Source organism: Musa acuminata, chromosome BXJ2-1 (assembly GCF_036884655.1).
Source record: "Musa acuminata AAA Group cultivar baxijiao chromosome BXJ2-1, Cavendish_Baxijiao_AAA, whole genome shotgun sequence".
In the NCBI taxonomy this organism is placed as follows: Eukaryota; Viridiplantae; Streptophyta; class Magnoliopsida; order Zingiberales; family Musaceae; genus Musa; species Musa acuminata.
The window spans coordinates 23,516,451-23,535,388 of record NC_088338.1 but is presented as its reverse complement, the minus strand read 5'-3'; positions in this window follow the sequence as shown (position 1 = coordinate 23,535,388).

Here is an 18,938-nt window from a genome sequence, read left to right as displayed (position 1 = left end):
TTATGTAATGCATGCTCAATCATATATAATGCACATGACCAATAGATGGACTGGCTCAATTTAGCCTAATATTATTGTTGAACTTGAGCCCAAATATTGATTGAATTAAACTATACTTGATTAGTCTAGATCAATTCAGGGTGATTCCCAATTGATTGACTTATTCAAGTTAGTTTAACCTAAATTGAACTTAATCTAGTCTAAATTATACTAGTCTAGGGTGGTTCCAGACCAGTTAAATAAGGATTAGAGATCAGTTCAGTTAGGCTCTAGTAAATCGAGTTCAATTGAATCGATTAAACTAGAGTTCAAGTCAATTGAGGGTTAATTTATATTATTTGATATTGATGAATTTTGAAAGAGATGTTTTAAATATGTTATTTCATCCCGAAATGGATATGACCAGTGTGAGATTATATTCCTGCCAAGAGCAGGTAGGGCGATTCCCTTCGGGGATTAGCGGGTCGTCAAACGTGGTGGCTGGACAGTTCCTCCATCCGCTGTTGGGAGGAACGTGTCCCCACTTTGGCGGGTGTGGGACACCACTCCATCCGCTGTTGGGAGTGTGATATGAGTTTGCCTCCATCCGCTGTTGGGAGAACACAAACTCATCCCGTAGGATAAAGCCTCTCCATCCGCTGTTGGGGGAGTGCTCCTTCGGGTATTTGATATACGCCAATGGGATGATTGATTGAATTTTGATCATGTATTTATTTTGATTTGACTTTTGGGGTTCCTACTCAGCATTGCTGAATTTTCTTTGTTTTTGATTTTCAGAGCAGCCTCCCTCTAGTACTAAATCGGATTCCAATGGAGAGCGAACCTTCCTCTACCGCTAGGTAGAGCCACTTGGATGACTCTTGAAGTTAACTTTTCTATTTGTAATTTGATGAATAAATGAATTTTAATAAATGTTTATAGATGATGAATAAAGTGATGTTTATTTATTTGGCCTGTGTGAAAAAAAAAAAAAAAATCTAGGATGTGACACAACCGCCTCAATCAGGAGGTTGCACCGCCTGAGCTCGGTCTTCGAGCTTTGGCAGGAGGTGCAACCGCCCTTGACAGGAGGTGGCACCGCCCAGAGGCTCAGTCTTCGAGCTCTGCCAGGCGTTGCAACAGCTCCAGTCAGGAGGTGCAACCGCCTGATCCCAGAATTCCGAGAATTGACAATTTTGAGCTCCAAATTTGAACTGGGTTGGGGCCTATAAATACCCCACCCATTCAGCACTGAAAGAGCAAGAACATACACCGAAATCTTGATCTTGTTCTGTGATTTTTAGAGCTCAAAATTGTTGTAAAGGCCAAAAGTCCTTCTCCCTCTTTTCTTCCAAGTTATGAGCTCTAAAGAGAGGAGAGAAAATTCTGTAAGGGTTGTCTCCTAAGCCCGTCAAAAGGAGTGAAATTGTAAAAGGGTGGTTGGCCTTCGCCTATTGAAGGAAGGTCTCTAGTTGACGTCGATGACCTCGTCGGTGGAGGAAGCCAAAAGCGGAGTAGGTCAAGATTGACCGAACCACTCTAAAACTCGGTTTGCATTTACTTTGAGCATATTATCTTTACTGCAAACCTCCTCTAAAGCTTACTGCTTTCTGCGCATATACGATCGGGTTTCAAGCTTCGCACTTTCCAAATCAGCGTTTAGACGTAAATATGTTTTTTCGTACGATCATTATATTTCGGTTTGTGTTTACGTTTTGATTTCTATCTTAGCTGCAAACTGCCTTTATATCCTTGCTTAAGCTGCATCTCGCCTAATCAAATGATTTACGAATCAGCATTTAGACGTAAATCAGTTTCTTCGTATGAACGTCGTATTTCAGTTTGCGCTTATATTCTGGTTTTCAGCATAACTGCAAACTGCCTTCAAAAATTGACTTTAACGTCATCTCGCTTGATCTTAAGTTAAAGTAATCTTAGAATCGGCTTTCACACCGAAATTATTTTTATCGTTCGAATGTCTTTTTATCGTCGAAAGATTTCCGCTGCACTAATTCACCCCCCTCTTAGTGCTCTTGATCCTAACAATTGGTATCAGAGCCCGGTATTTCTCATTTCGGATTTACACTTGAGAGAAATGACTCTTCATAGCTTTCAAGAGGGCTTATCGGTCTTTCGTCCACCGTTGTTTAACGGATTGGACTACACTTATTGGAAAACTCGAATGAGAGTTTTCTTGATTTCTATGAATTTGGATTTATGGAATATCGTTGAAAATGGTTTTCAACTTCCCTCTAAACCGATGAATGAATGGTCGGATTTGGAGAAGAAGTATTTTTCTTTAAACGCAAAGGCTATGAATACCTTATTTTGCGCTTTGGACAAAAATGAGTTCAATCGGATTTCTATGTGCGAAACGGCTTTTGACATTTGGCGAACACTTGAAATCACGCACGAGGGAACTAGTAGAGTCAAAGACTCGAAAGTTAACATTTTATTGCATGATTTTGAGCTTTTTCGAATGCAACCAAGCGAGACTATAGGCGACATGTATACCCGTTTCACGAATGTCTTCAATAGTTTAAGAGCTCTTGGAAAATGTTTTTTGGATTTTGAACTCGTAAACAAGATTTTGCGTTCTCTTTCTAAGACATGAGATTCAAAAGTAACTGCAATACAAGAAGCTAAAAACTTAAACAACTTACCACTTGAAGAACTAATTGGTTCTTTGATGACATATGAAATGGTGCACAATGCACATGATGAACATGATGAACAAAATCACCTTCCAAAGAATAGGAAGGATTTGGAACTCCGGATAAATGAATACCACTTGAGCGATGACTCAAGTGATGAGGACAATGATGAACTCGAACTTCGAACATTAAATCTTAATAAGTTTATTAAACAAAAATCTAAAATAAATAATAAACTAGAACGAAGGAAGAGGCCAAAGAAGAAGAACACAAAGTGGGATGAATCGAGCTCCTCCGAGGACGAGGAGAAAATCAAGAAAGGCGAGGTGGCAAACTACGCCTTAATCGCTTTCAATGATGAGGTAATCGAAATCCCCTAATTTATTTTGAAATTACTTGATGCTTTCATGATGTATTTTCTTTTTTAGTTTAGAATTAATGTTAAAAAAAAATATTATGATCATGCTAGTAATTTCGAAAATGATAATATTGCATATTTTATGATAAACAAACAAAATAATTTTGATTGAACATATGAAATCATGGTTAAGAAGTAATAATGTGTATCATGTTGATGTCCATTGTTATTTCTCGATTTTGAGTATATTAAATCATATTTAATTTGAAGTTATGATTAATGAGTATATATTTTTAAAATTATGTATGATGATTCTTGATAATCATGGATTATCAATTTTTATGATAATAACAGTGGCTTTAAAAATTGATGCATGTTTTGATTTGACATTGTAATATCCTCACTTCTGTAAATTATTAATAAAGATTTATTTATAAATCGGAGGACCTATATGTAAATATGGAAATTTTAAGGACTAAACTGTTAAGTTGTAAAAAGAAGAAAATAAAGAAAACCGAAAACAGAGAGAAGCGGTGGGGCGTGGGGAGAAGAAGAAGAGAAGTAGAGGGAGAAGAGAAGAAGAGGGAAAAGAAGAGAGGAAGAAGAGGAAGAAGAGGGAGAAGAGAAGAAAAGAAGAAGTAGAAGAGAGGGAAGATGGAGAGGAGAAAGAGAGGCAGCTGCAGCAGCTAGGGCTGCAGCACCTCTGTTTCCCGCAGGTGGAAACAGAGGAGAGGATGTGTGGGGCGTTGAGGATGAAAAGGGAAGAAGAAGAAGAAGAAGAAGAAGAAGAGAGGAGGATAGCTGCGGCAAGGCTGCAGCGAGGAGGTGTGTGGCGTTGGGGAGGAAAAGGGAAGAGGAGAAGAAGAGAAGGAGAAGAAGAGGGAAAAGAGAGGGAAGAGGGAGAGGAGCGAGAGGTGGCAGCAGCTAGGGCTGCAGCACCTCTGTTTCCCGCAGCGGGAAACAGAGGAGAGGTGTGGGGCGTGAGAAGAAGAAGAAGAGGAAGAGAAAGAGGTTGTGATACCTCTGTTTCCTGCAGAGGAAACAGAGGAGAGGGTGTGTGTGACGCCGGGGACGAGGAAGGAAGAAGAAGAGGAGAAGAAGAGAAGGGAAAGGAGGAGCTGCGGCTGCGGCAGAGGCAGCTGTAGCTGGAAGAGAAGGAGAGGAAGAAAAGAAGGTGAGGAAGAAGAGAAGAAGAAGAAAGGAAGGAGAAGGAAGAGGAGAAGGGAAAGAAGCAGCTGCGGCTGCGGCTGTGGCAGCTGCAGCTGTGGCAGGGAAAGAGGAAGAGGAAGGAAGAAGGGAAGGAGAAGAAGAGAAGGGGAAGAAGGGGCTGCGGCTGCGGCGAAGGCAGCTGCAGTTGGAAGAGAAGGGAAGGAGAGGAAGAAGTAGAAGCGGGTGAACAGGCGGCACCTCTGTTTCCTGCAGGAGGAAACAGAGGAGAGGAGGTACTGTTCGTCGGGGAGAAGAAGGGGAGGAAGGAGAAGAAGAGAAGAAGAAGAAAGGAAGGAGAAAGAAGAGGAGAAAGGAAAGAAGCAGCTGCGGCTGCGGCTGTGGAAGCTGCAGCTGTGGCAGGGAAAGAGAAAGAGGAAGGAAGAAGGGAAGGAGAGGAAGAAAAGAAGGGGAAGAAGGGGCTGCGGCTGCGGCGATGGCAGCTGCAGCTGGAAGAGAAGAAGGAGAGGAAGATTAGCAGGGGAGGAGGAAGAGGCTGCGGTTGTGGTGGCTGCAGCCATGGTTGCGACTGCGGCAGTTGCAGCTGGGAAAGAAAAGAAAGGAAAGGGGGAAAAAGGGGCTGCGGACGGGGATTGCGGCCGCAGCGGCAGCGACTGCGTATGCAGCAGTTATGTCTGCGAGAGAAGGGAGGAAGGAAGGTAGTGCGGTGGAAGGGGCTGCGATTGTGGCAGCGGCAGCGGCGGCGGCTGTGGCAGCTGCGTTTAGGAAAGAAAAAGAAGGAATGAGAGTAAGAGAGAGCAGGTGACTGTGCCTCGATGTTCGACATGTGGTGTAGTTGCGAAGAAAGGAAGAAAATGAGAGCACAAAACGAAACAGAGAGAGAACACGGAGGAAAAGTAGAAAAAGGATTCGAGCGTACACCTTCTTCGAATCTTTGGATCAAAACCTTCAAAAGGCAAGTGTTCTAACCTTTTCTATTGCAAGCTTTCTAATCTTTTCTCTTGCAAGTTCCCTGATCGTTTCTCCTATAATTGCTCTGATATGTCTTATTGCAAGTTCCCTGATCGTTTCTCCTATAATTGCTCTGATATGTCTTATTGCAAGTTCCCTGATCGTTTCTCCTATAATTACTCTGATTTGTTCAAAACTGATTTTATTGGAAACTAGACTCGTAGATCTTTCTTTTGACATATGGATTGAAAGATTTGGAATCCAAACACCTGCCCAGTTATCTGTTGAATCTGACATTATGAATTCTGCCAAACAGAGATTTTGTTCTACGACACTTGCTTACCAAATTATTTGTAACTCTCTCTGTTGGACAGTTCAATTCATATGAAGCCTGTCTTATCTGAAAGTATTATCCAATGATTATTTCTGAGTAAATTGGAGCACGATTGATAGTTTGAATCATTTGTTCAATGTGCCTTCTGTATTCTGCCAGAAATCGAGCTTTGGTCGATTTCTCATATTCTGGTTTCATTCCTTTGGAAATTGATATCCTTTAGCTTTCTTATTCAATTGAGCTTTATATTACTGCTTTGAATTCTTGTATACTCTTGTCCTTAAAATTATTGCATTCTTGAAAACTGTTGTGTAACGTTTATGCTATATCGTATTGACTCATATAGGCACATGTATATCCTATTGTTCCGCATTTGCTTTCGATATGTGCCTATTCCAGTTTCATTCCTTTGGACATTGAATTCATCAAATCTTCATATTGAATTGAGTTATATGTGATTGCTTGGATTCCATATGTGCCCTTGCTTTCAATTCCTTTCAAATCTGAATATACTTGTGAAAGATTATTGCTTACTTCGGATTGACTCGTAAAGGCACATGTACGCTTTGTTGTTCCGCGTGTGCTTCCGATATATGCTACTTATTGTTAAAACTACCCTCTTGTACTCTGGTGTGTGGGATTGTCTGGACCTTTGCCAGAAATGGTAAAGGGTATGCGCTTATTGCCCGCTATGTGGGGTCCCGCTATGTGGGATATTCTGGACCTTTGCCAGAAACGGTAAAGGGTATGCGCTTATTGCCCGCTATGTGGGGTCCCGCTATATGGGATATTCTGGACCTTTGCCAGAAATGGTAAAGGGTATGCGCTTATTGCCCGCTATGTGGGGTCCCGCTATGTGGGATAATCTGGATGAATCACATTCTGACTGAGATCCCACTACACCTTCTATATGTTTGATATGATATCTAGAGCTTTGGTTATGTGTTTCTGTACATGCTTTGGATAAGATTGATATGTTTGCAACGTCAAAGACGACGTTTGCGCTTCTGTACGGTATTTGTTATTGATATGCTCTAAAATGTTTCCTCCACTGTTGATATGTTTCGAAATGTTCCATATGTCGTTGATATGCTTCGGAACATTTCATACGCCATTGATATGCTCCAATTACTCTGTGCTCCATTTGCTATGAACTGTTATGTTCTGAAATGTCCTATCTGCCATTGATATGCTCCAATTACTCGATGCTCCATTTGTTATGAATCAAATATGTTTTGAATGACATGATACTTATGATTTTGTATCTAATGAGATGGTATCCTTGAGAATTCTTGTATTCTGCCTTACATTATGATTCCTTACTCGTTTGAAACCGTTCCTTTTGTTCTGAATATGTTTTGTCACTTGCTGAGCCGTTTTTGGCTCACTCCGTTATTATATAAATCTTTCAGGTCAGCTTGTCACTCTTCGAGATGTTTGATTTGGGCTGAGGCAGTGGATAGCTATTCAGAATTATGGGCAAGTCTTGTTTGTTGTTATGCTATTGTTGTATAAGCATATTTTGTATGTAATGAATTGTTCTGATGATCGAAATGGATATACTGTGTAAAAGTGTTAGAAGATCTCTCTTATTTGGAATTTCGGAATGTTAAGTCTAATTTATGACGATATGAACTTGTGGTGAATAGTTTGGAGTTCTGATTGTAAAATTTATTTAGCTTGTGGATTTATAAATGTTGTTCATGTTTGTCAAGTTGGCTTGGGTTGCCATAAATGTGAATTATCGAGTGATGTGATATATGATTTTAAAATGCACAGGTTTTATGGACGTGAATTTGATTGAATGTTTTTCAGTGTCCTCAAACGTTAGTTTGGATCCTGGATTGAAAAAAAAAATATTAAAAAATCATGGATATTTTGAGGGGCGTGACAGACATAAATGAAAAGGCATACTAACATAAAATCGATCACTTAAGATGAAACACTTAAAAAAAGGGGGAAAAATATATTATCAATGAAATCATGAATCTATTTATGTTATAAATTTTGTGAGCCATAAAAATGATTTTGATGATTTAAATTTGAAATGAGTTTTATCAATATCATGATCATGATTTGTCAAATTGAATGAATTGAAAATGAATGATGATTTTTCTCTTGAATGATTGTGACCTGTATTCCTTGTATTCATGATATGATTCTTTGTATTCATGAAAGGTTTATCTCATCACCCAATTATTTTCTTCTTGATATTCCTTATGTGATGATATGAATACATGAAATATTCATTAATTTATTTTGATGTATACAAATGAAAAGTTATGATCATGCATGGCAGGATATAATTTAACAAAATTGATACCATCATGATATGAAACATTTATGATTTGCAATGATGCACGCAATACTTGAGCCTTTTAATTATGATGTGATGTATTGCATTTGATGTGAATCATGATTTAAAATGCTATGAGTTGTTGCTAAAATGAAGTATTATAAATGCTGATTTAATGTCATGAATGCTCTAAATGATGAATGTTTGGTATCATGATCAAAATGAAGTGATAAATACTTAAAAATATTGATTTAATGTTCGGTATCATGAACACTTTATTATCATACATGAAAATAGTGATAAATACTTTGAAAATAAATGTTTGTATCATGTTAGATGGTTTGACATATTGTGCATGATAAGCTATAAAGATGATTGAAACAATGATTGAAATAATAGGAATGATGATTTGGAATCATATAATAATGAGTTTATATGTTTTAAAAATATATATGATGATAATGATGCATGCAATGATGAAATATTCATGATAAAATAATTGTTTTGACATTCAAGACTTGAATTTTCATCAATACTATTTACCTTTGTCATAATTTAGAAATTAACGTAAAGGGTCTTTCCTTCTTTTTGACAATGACAAAGGGGGAGCAAAACATGCTTGAAAGCTAATTTGCTAGCTCATATAATTCAAAAAAAAAAAAGGAGAAAGAAAATAATTACACTTCTCAAAAGAAAAGGAATTGCTATCTTGAACATCACCAAGAAGTGCTCTCTTGCAAATCTCAAGATGCACAAATGCAAACATGCAAAATTTATAATTTTGCACATCATTAAAATTTATGATGCTTTGGTGATTATGCATGTTCTAAAATGTTATAAGATTCACTAGCTTGCATGATGTAGAACTTGCTATATTGAACATCACCAAGGAATGATATCTTGAAGAAGCAAAAAGTTAACTTGCACATCTAGCAAAACTTATATTTCCGGAAGCAAGAGTTGCTTTCTTGAACATCTCAAAATTACTAGCTTGCGTGTCTTAAAATTGTAAACTTGCCATCGTACTACCATAATGATGAGCATGCTTTACCTTCATGATTGTAATTGAATATCTATAGCAAAACCTTGTCCGAATGCAAGAAAGAATCAAATTTTATTTTCGGATTTTCTTGATCCTAACAATCAGATTTTCTCGATACATTACTCTCTTCTGAACTTAACAAGCATATGTCATTGATTTTTGACATATGTAATCAACTAGCAAATACATCTCTCATACACATATCATGTGAACAATATTTTGTTTTGAGAAATGGATTTGATGAAATGATTCCTGCTTATAAATTCCTTCTTGAAAAAGGAAGTCAATTTTACGTACAAGGATTTGATTCACATACATATCTTGATACTTGTAAAAATGAAGCGTGCTTTAATATCTTATCAATTTTAACTTCATTCGAGTAAGCTCAGAAATAGCTTTCCTCCTTCATGTAAAAAGAAAATAACAAATAAAATGGAAGAAGTTTTTAAAGCTATCTCCATGTCATGTTTTCCTTGAGATATTTGAATGTTTGGTATCTTATCACTTTTTGTTGAAAAATGACATGAACCTGCTTATGGCATCGCACTTATATTTAAAATTTTCTTATATCATTCTCCTTTTTGTTGACAACAAAGGGGGAGAAATATATGAATTGATGCTATGATTGCCATATTTGCTCTATACCATGGTTGCATTATAATAATATATCAAGAACTAGCATCGCAACTTTACTTATTGATATCTTGCCATGTGATGAAATGCTACAATTGATAAACACTTGAAATGTTTGCGTTACGATATCAAAAGCTTACATTGCAATCTTACATGTTGATATCATACCATTTGATAATAGCAAACTTGCATGATGGTAAAAATGGATATTATGTTTTTCATGCAATGAGTCGAACTTATATTCCAAACACAAGAATAGTTGGACTTCTCCTTTTTGTTGATGACAAAGGGGGAGAAGTATGTAGATGACATCACATGTTATGCATAAGTTTATGCATAAGTTCATGATGACGTGTTGCAAGTATTCATGATGAATATTGCAATGACTTGAATTCAGTTTGAATTCAAGGTTTCTATCAATATGGCATATTGATAGGGGCGGTTTGTTTAAACTCCGGGAGTTAAGTTTAACTCCGTCATCAAGTGGTTGTCATCATCAAAAAGGGGGAGATTGTTGAATCTCGTATTTTGATGATGAAACTACTTGATATATGTTTATGATTTAATCTACGTTTTGAGTGACGCAGGATGCTTTGATCAAGATGAGACAATTAAAGCAGGAAAATCATGTTGTGCCGGAGGAACATGTCAGAAGATTGGACGTCGGGCCGGTGGATCGGTCGACGTATCGATAGAAGACTTCGGGCCGTGGACTCGGGCATCAAGCCAAGAAGAGCGGGTATTGTGCCAAGGATATCGGAGTTGCGGAGTCAACTGGTCGATTGGGCAATAGGCTGCAGGAGAGGATGATGCGCCGAAGAATCAGACGAAGCGTCGAGGGACCAATGACATGCCGGACAACTTGGTTAATTGCTTAGGATTAATTGTCTTGATCGAAGTTTTGTTTTAAGTGTGCAGGATTAACTACGATGGAAGAAAGACATGCAGCAGGAGTTGCGTCGGAGTTAAGACAATGATCACGTTGGGAGTTTGAGAGTTCGACGGAAGTTAGGACAGTCGTCGGAGGTTCTGCGGGAACAAATCCGAGAAGTCCATGAGCTTGCCAAAGAAGCTTGTTGGATCTCGCCAAGTGGATCTTCGCAAGTCTAGGAGTTTGCCGGAAGTCCACAGGAGCATCACCGAGGGTTCATTGGATGATCGACGGAAGTTCGCCGGACGTTCGCCGAAAGAAGCGATTGACGCACCGGAGCAAATTGTAGTAAATGTCTTAGGGAATATCGTAGTTACAAAATGATTAAGTTGGAAATGGGAGGTGATCCCATTATCTTAATCTTGGGGCAATTGGGCCCCTGAAAAACCTAAATTGGGCCGAATGGATCAACCCATTCAGACCCTGATTTCTACTAGGAGGTGCAACTGCCCCAGCCAGGAGGTGGCACCGCCTGGGCTAAGTCTTCGAGCGAGACCGGGCGGTGCAACCGCCCTAGCCAGGAGGTGGCACCGCCTGGGCTCAGTCTCCGAGCGAGACAGGGTGGTGCAACCTCCCATGACAGGAGGTGGCACTGCCTGGGCTCGGTCTCCGAGCACTGGCTGAGCGGTGCAACCGCCTCAGTCAGGAGGTTGCACCGCCTGAGCTCGGTCTTCGAGCCCTGGCAGGAGGTGCAACCGCCCCTGACAGGAGGTGGCACCGCCTAGAGGCTTAGTCTTCGAGCTCTGCTAGGCGGTGCAACCGCTCCAGTCAGGAGGTGCAACTGCCTGATCCCGGAATTCCGGGAATTGATAGTTTTGAGCTCCAAATTTTAACTGGGTTGGGATCTATAAATACCCCACCCATTCAGCACTGAAAGAGCAAGAACATACACCGAAATCTTGATCTTGTTATGTGATTTTTAGAGCTTAAAATTGTTGTAAAGGCGAAAAGTCCTTCTCTCTCTTTTCTTCCAAGTTATGAGCTGTAAAGAGAGGAGAGAAAATTCTGTAAGGGTTGTCTCCTAAGCCCGTCAAAATGAGTGAAACTGTAAAAGGGTGGTTGGCCTTTGCCTATTGAAGGAAGGTCTCTAGTTGACGTCGGTGACCTCGTCGGTGGAGGAAGCCAAAAGTGGAGTAGGTCAAGATTGACCGAACCACTCTAAATCTTGATTTGCATTTACTTTGAGCATATTATCTTTACTGCAAACCTCCTCTAAAGCTTACTGCTTTCTGCGCATATATGATCGGGTTTCAAGCTTTGCACTTTCCGAATCAGCATTTAGATGTAAATCTATTTTTTCGTACGATCATTATATTTCAGTTTGCGTTTACGTTTTGATTTCTATCTTAACAGCAAACTGCCTTTATATCCTTGCTTAAGCTGCATCTCGCCTATTCAAGTGATTTACGAATCAATATTTTGACGTAAATCAGTTTCTTCATACGAACGTCGTATTTCGGTTTGCATATTCTTGTTTTCATCATAACTGCGAACTGCCTTCAAAAATTGCCTTTAACGTCATCTCACTTGATCTTAAGGTAAAATAATCTTAGAATCGGCTTTCACACCGAAATCGTTTTTATCGTACGAACGTTTTTTTTATCGTCGAAAGATTTCCGCTGCACTAATTCACCCCCCCCCCCCCTTTTGTTGAATCTCGTATTTTGATGATGAAACTACTTGATATATATTTTTGATTTAATCTCTGTTTTGAGTGACGCAGGATGCCTCGATCAGGATGAGACAATTAAAGCAGGAAAATCATGTTGTGCCGGAAGAACATGCCAGAAGATTGGACGTCGGGCCGGTAGATCGGTCAACGTATCGACAGAAAGCTTCGGGCCGTGGACTCGGGCATTAGGCCAAGAAGAGCGGGTATTGTGCCAAGGATATCGGAGTTGTGGAGCCAACTGGCCGATTGGGCAATAGGCCGCAGGAAAGGACGATGCGCCGAAGAATCGAATGAAGCGTCGAGGGACCAATGACATGCCAGACAACTTGGTTAATTGCTTAGGATTAATTGTCTCGATCGAAGTTTTGTTTAAGTGTGCAGGATTAACTACGATGAAAGTAAGACATGCAACAGGAGTTGCGCCGGAGTCAAGACAATGATCACGTTGGGAGTTCGAGAGTTCGACGGAAGTTCGGACAGTCGTCGGAGGTTCTATGGGAACAAATCCAAGAAGACCATTAGCTCGCCAAAGAAGCTCATCGGAACTCGCCAAGTAAATCATCGCAAGTCCAGGAGTTTGCCAGAAGTCCGCAGGAGCGTCACCGAGGGTTCATCGGATGATCGACGGAAGTTCGCCGGAAGCTCGCCGGAAGAAGCGATTGATGCACCGGAGCAAGTTGCAGTAAATGTCGTAGGAAAAATCATAGTTGGCACATTGATTAAGTTGGAAATGGGAGGTAATCCCATTAACTTAATCATGGGGCAATTGGGCCCTTGAAAAACCCAAATTGGGCCGAATGGATCAACCCATTCGGACCCTGATTTCTGCCAAGCGGTTGAACCGCCCAAGGCAGGAGGTTGCACCGCCTGGGCTCAGTCTCCAAGCGAGATTGGGAGGTGCAACCGCCCCAGCCAGGCGGTGGCACCGCTTGGGGCTCAGTCTCCGAACGAGACTGGGTGGTGCAACCTCCCCTGATAGGAGGTAGCACGGCTTGAGCTCAGTCTTCGAGCTCTGCCAGGCGGTGCAACCGCCTCAGTCAGGAGGTGCAACCGCCTGAGCTCGGTCTTCGATCTCTGTCAGGAGGTGCAACCACCCCTGACAGGAGGTAGCACCGCCTAGAGGCTTAGTCTTCGAGCTCTGCCAGGCGGTGCAACCGCTCCTGTCAGGAGGTGCAACCGCTTGATCCCGGAATTCCGAGAATTGATAGTTTTGAGCTCCAAATTTGAACTGGGTTGGGGCCTATAAATACCCCACCCATTCAGCACTGAAAGGGTATGAACTAACACCGAAATCTTGATCCTTTCTGTGATTCTTAGAGCTCAAAATTGTTGTAAAGGCCAAAAGTTCTTCTCCCTCTGTTTTTCCAAGTTCTGAGTTGTAAAGAGAGGAGAGAAAATTTCTGTAAGGGTTGTCTCCTAAGCCCGTCAAAAGGAGTGAAATTGTAAAAGGGTGGTTGGCCTTTGCCTATTGAAGGAAGGCCTCTAGTTGACGCCGGTGACCTCGTCGGTGGAGGAAGCCAAAAGTGGAGTAGGTCAAGATTGACCGAACCACTCTAAATCTCAGTTTGCATTTACTTTGAGCATATTATCTTTACTGCAAACCTCCTCTGAAGCTTACTGCTTTCTGCGCATATATGATCGGGTTTCAAGCCTTTCACTTTCTGAATCAGCGGTTAGACGTAAATCTATTTTTTCATACGATCATCATATTTCAGATTGCATTTACGTTTTGAGCTCTACCATAACTGCAAACTGCCTTTATACTCTTGCTTAAACTGCATCTTGCCTAATCAAGTGATTTACGAATCAACATTTAGACGTAAATCAATTTCTTCGTACGAACGTCGTATTTCAGTTTGCACCTATATTCTGGTTTCGTCATAGCTGCAAACTACCTTCATAGATTGACTTTAACATCATCTTGCTTAGAATTATTTTTCACACAGAAATCGTTTTTATCGTTCGAATGCATTTTAGTTTTAACCGCAAAAAGTTTTCTGCTGCACTAATTCACCCCCCCCCTCTTAGTGCTCTTGATCCTAACAATTGGTATTAGAGCCCGGTATTTCTCATTTCGGATTTACACCCGAGAGAAATGGCTCTTCATGGCTTTCAAGAGGGCTTATTGGTCTTTCGTCCACCGTTGTTTAACGGATTGGACTACACTTTGGAAAACTCGAATGAGAGTTTTCTTGATTTCTATGAATTTGGATTTATGGAATATCATTGAAAACAGTTTTCAACTTCCCTCTAAACCGATGAACGAATGGTCGGATTTGGAGAAGAAGTATTTTTCTTTAAACACAAAGGCTATGAATGCCTTATTTTGCGCTTTGGACAAAAATGAGTTCAATCGGATTTCTACGTGCGAAACGGCTTTTGACATTTGGCGAACACTTGAAATCACGCACGAGGGAACTAGTAGAGTCAAAGACTCGAAAGTTAACATTTTATTGCATGATTTTGAGCTTTTTCGAATGCAACCAAGCGAGACTATAGGCGACATGTACACCCGTTTCATGGATGTCGTCAATAGTTTAAGAGCTCTTGGAAAATGTTTTTCGGATTTTGAACTTGTAAACAAGATTTTACGTTCTCTTTCTACGAAGTGGGATTCAAAAGTAACTGCAATACAAGAATCTAAAAACCTAAACAACTTACCACTTGAAGAACTAATTGGTTCGTTGATGACATATGAAATAGTGCATAATACACATGATGAACATGATGAACAAAATCACCTTCCAAAGAACAGGAAGGATTTGGAACTTCGGACAAATGAATACCACTTGAGCGATGACTCAAGTGATGAGGACAATGATGAACTTGAACTTCGAACACTAAATCTTAATAAGTTTATTAAACAAAAATCTAAAATAAATAATAAAATTAAATCTCGGAAGAGGCCAAAGAAGAAGAACATAAAGTGGGATGAATCGAGCTCCTCCGAAGATGAGGAGAAAATCAAGAAAGGCGAGGTGGCAAACTACGCCTTAACGACATTCAACGATGAGATAATCAAAACCCCCTTAATTTATTTCGAAATTACATGATGCTCTTCATAATGCATTTTCTTTTTTAGTATAGAATTAATTTTCTTAAAAATTACATGTTAAAAAAAAAAATTATGATGAACATGTAAAATTTATGATCATGCTAGTAGTTCCGAAAGTAATCATGAAAAATACAAATTTTATGATAAACAAACAAAATGATTTTGATTGAAAATATGAAATCATGCTTGATGATATAATGATGTTTTGATACCATGATTTTATTCTATGCATGAGATTTTAAAAATCGTGTTTATTGGTTTTATAATTATGGATGATGAATCTTGGGATTTTCGATTTTCACGGTAATGAAAGTGCCTTATTGATCCTTGTCATAATAAAACTTGCACTTTCAATTTTAAAACATGCTACATGTTTGGCATAGATGAAATAAAATCATATGAATTAAAACAACTAAAAAGAGAAAAGTATTTTTCTTGAAAATTTATTTTTCTCTACCTTATTGACTTTTTCACTAAGAGATTAATAAAATTATCTATGCCATTTTGAATCTCTTGAAAATAATGTTGAGATTTTGATGATTTGAATTTAATGGGTTTTATCGAAATCATGACCTTAATTTCCCATGATTTATAACTTGAAATCATTTATGAATCAAGATCACCTACTTTGTGTTCTTATTGAAATTTATTGAAATGAATCGTGATTTCTTGGAATTATAACTTGAGAATTCTTTTTATAAATCAAAATAACTTACTATGATTCTTTCTTTTTGCTATTTGAGTTATCTAAAAAGAATCATAATATGTCTCTTAATATTCATAATTTTTCTACATGATTTGTAAATCTCATTACCATTTCTTCTTGATATTCCTTATTTGATGATATGAATACATGAAATATTCATTAATTTATTTTGATGTATACAAATAAAAAGTTATGATCATGCATGGTAGGATATAATTTAACAAAATTGATACCATCATGATATGAAACATTTATGATTTGCAATGATGCACGCAATACTTGAGCTTTTTAATTATGATGTGATGTATTGCTTATGATGTGAATCATGATTTAAAATGCTATGAGTGTTGAATCTCGGATTTTGATGATATAATCAATTGGTGGGTTAATTGATCTAATCCATATTATTGAGTTAAGTGTGCAGGATTAACTACGATAACTAGAAAACATAAAGCAAGGATACTGGAGTCAAGTTCGATGGACGTTTAAGAGTTCGAAGAATCGTCGGAGATGCTGCCGGAACCAACCGAGAAGAAATCGGGAACCTGTCGAAACTTTTGGAAGTTCGCCGAAGAGATTGTCGGAGGTTCACGGAGATCACCGAGAAGGCTCGGCTACTCGTTAAAGTCATCACAAGTTCGGGAGCTTGATGGGAGTCCGTCGGAAGAAGTTCGTCGGAAAGCTCGCCGGAACAAAACTCGACGTTCGCGGTTGAAAACTTGCTTAGGATGTGTTTTGTTATGTAGTTCACTTGTAATTAGGATTAGGATTAAGAGATAATCCTATATCCTGGTTAGGGGCCAACTAGGCCCAATGTCAGATTTGGTTTGGGCTAAAATTAAGCCAAACCAATGAACCGAAGAGCCAGGCGGTGGCACCGCCTGGCTGGGCGGTGGCACCGCCCAGCACCCGAGAGCTGGGCGGTGGCACCTCCAACATCGGGAACCCAAAGAGAATTCAAATTTTGGAGCCCAAATTTGAATCCTCTTGAGCCCTATAAATACCCCTCAAATCTCAGCTGAGATTACAACTTTTGAGAAGCATTTGATTGAGAGAAAAGTCTTAGAAATTCTTAGCAAGTCTTGTTTTCAATTTGCTAGAGAGTTCTCCTCCTTTCTTATTGAAAATTTGTAAGAGGTTGAACTGCTTGTAAAAGGTTGTAAGAGGGGTGTTTACCCTTCCATTTCAAGAGATTTGCTAGTGGAAGGTGGGAGCCTCATTAAAGAGGGGCCTCGCAAGTGGATGTAGGTCATTTGACCGAACCACTCTAAAATCGGCGTAATCTCTAGTTTGCATTTCATTATTGCCATTTACATTACTGCAAACCTTCTTACTGCTTTAGTTCCTTATTACCCTTGCTGCGCAACTTTAAGAATACGCTTTCAAGTTAAGCTTTTCAAGTTCCGTTCTTATCATACGAAAGATTTTTCTAAAACTGAAGTTTTAATCCGCTGCACTAATTCACCCCCCCCTCTTAGTGCCGCTCCGATCCTAACAAGTGGTATCAGAGCAAGGTTATCTCTCATATTTGGTTTAATACCCAAGAGAGATGGCTTATTCCGGCATGCAAGAGGGCCATTCTATTGCACGACCACCTTTGTTTAATGGGTCGGATTACACATATTGGAAGACTCGCATGAGGATCTTCCTCATTTCTATGGACTTTGAGCTTTGGTCTATTGTTGAGAATGGATTTCAAAAATCTTCTCTTCCGATGAGCGAATGGAATGAATCGGAGAAGAAGGTTTTTTCTTTAAATGCAAAGGCTATGAATGCCTTGTTTTGTGCATTAGACAAAAACGAATTTAATCGTGTTTTAATGTGTGATTCGGCTTTTGATATTTGGAGAACTCTTGAGGTCACTCATGAAAGCACTAGCCGAGTGAAAGAGTCCAAAATCAACATCCTTGTCAACTCTTACAAACTTTTCCGAATGAAACCAAGTGAGTCCATCGGAGACATGTACACCCGGTTTACGGATGTCATCAATGGACTCAAAGCTTTTGGTAAAGATTTTACTAACTTTGAACTAGTAACTAAAATCTTAAGATCCCTCCCTAAAAGTTGGGATCCAAAAGTTACGGCCATTCAAGAGGCCAAAGACCTTAAAGCATTCCCTCTTGAAGAACTCATTGGGTCTCTAATGACCTACGAAATGACATGTCAAGCTCATGAGGAGCTCGAGAACCCCCTTCCAAAGAACAGGAAGGATATGACACTCAAATCACAAGAAGACCACTTGAAAGGAACATCAAGTGATGAGGACAGTGACAATGACATTGCACTTTTGACTCAAAAATTTAAAAAATATTTAAGAAAGAATAAATTTAAAAATAATATAAAAAATAAATTTGAACAAAAGAAGGACCAAGTGATTTGCTATGAATGCAAAAAACCGGGACACTACAAGAACGATTGTCCTCAAGCCAAAAAGAGGACATCAAAGAAGAAGGCACTCAAGGCAACATGGGATGATTCAAACGCGTCCGAAGAAGAGGAGTCCAACACCGAGCAAGTTGCTCATTACGCGCTAATGGCTTTAGGAGAAGAGGTATGTGATTTATTTAATGAAGATTTATCTTTTGAAGAACTCTCTATCGCTTTTCATGAATTATTTGATGAATGTAGAACTGTTAGCAAGAAGTTAAGTATCTTAAAGAAAGAGCATGCTTTGCTACAAGATAAGTTTGATAGTCTTCAAACTCCTCCATGCTCTAAGTGTGAGCATTTAGAAGCAATAAAAAATGAAAATTTGCTTCTTAAGGAAACCTTAAACAAGTTTAAGGTTGGTAGCAAAGGATTAGATATGATCCTTGCACACAAGGGTCACATCGCAAATAGAAATGGAATTGGATTTGTAAAAGGATTACATCAAAATCCTACCACTTTCATAAAAGGACCTACATTACATGTTTCCTCTTATATGAAATGCAACTTCTGTTGCAAATCCGGACATATTGCCTACAAATGTCCATTTAGGAAAATTAGTTCACAAAAATTAATATGGGTTCCTAAAGGAACTATAAAGGATTCAAAAATAAATAACAAGGTTAGTGGGTCAATTTTTTAGGCACCCAAAATCAAATGGGTACCTAAAAATCATCCTCTTTTGTAGACAAACCCACAAGCTAGGAGTAAGAGATGGTATCTCGATAGTGGA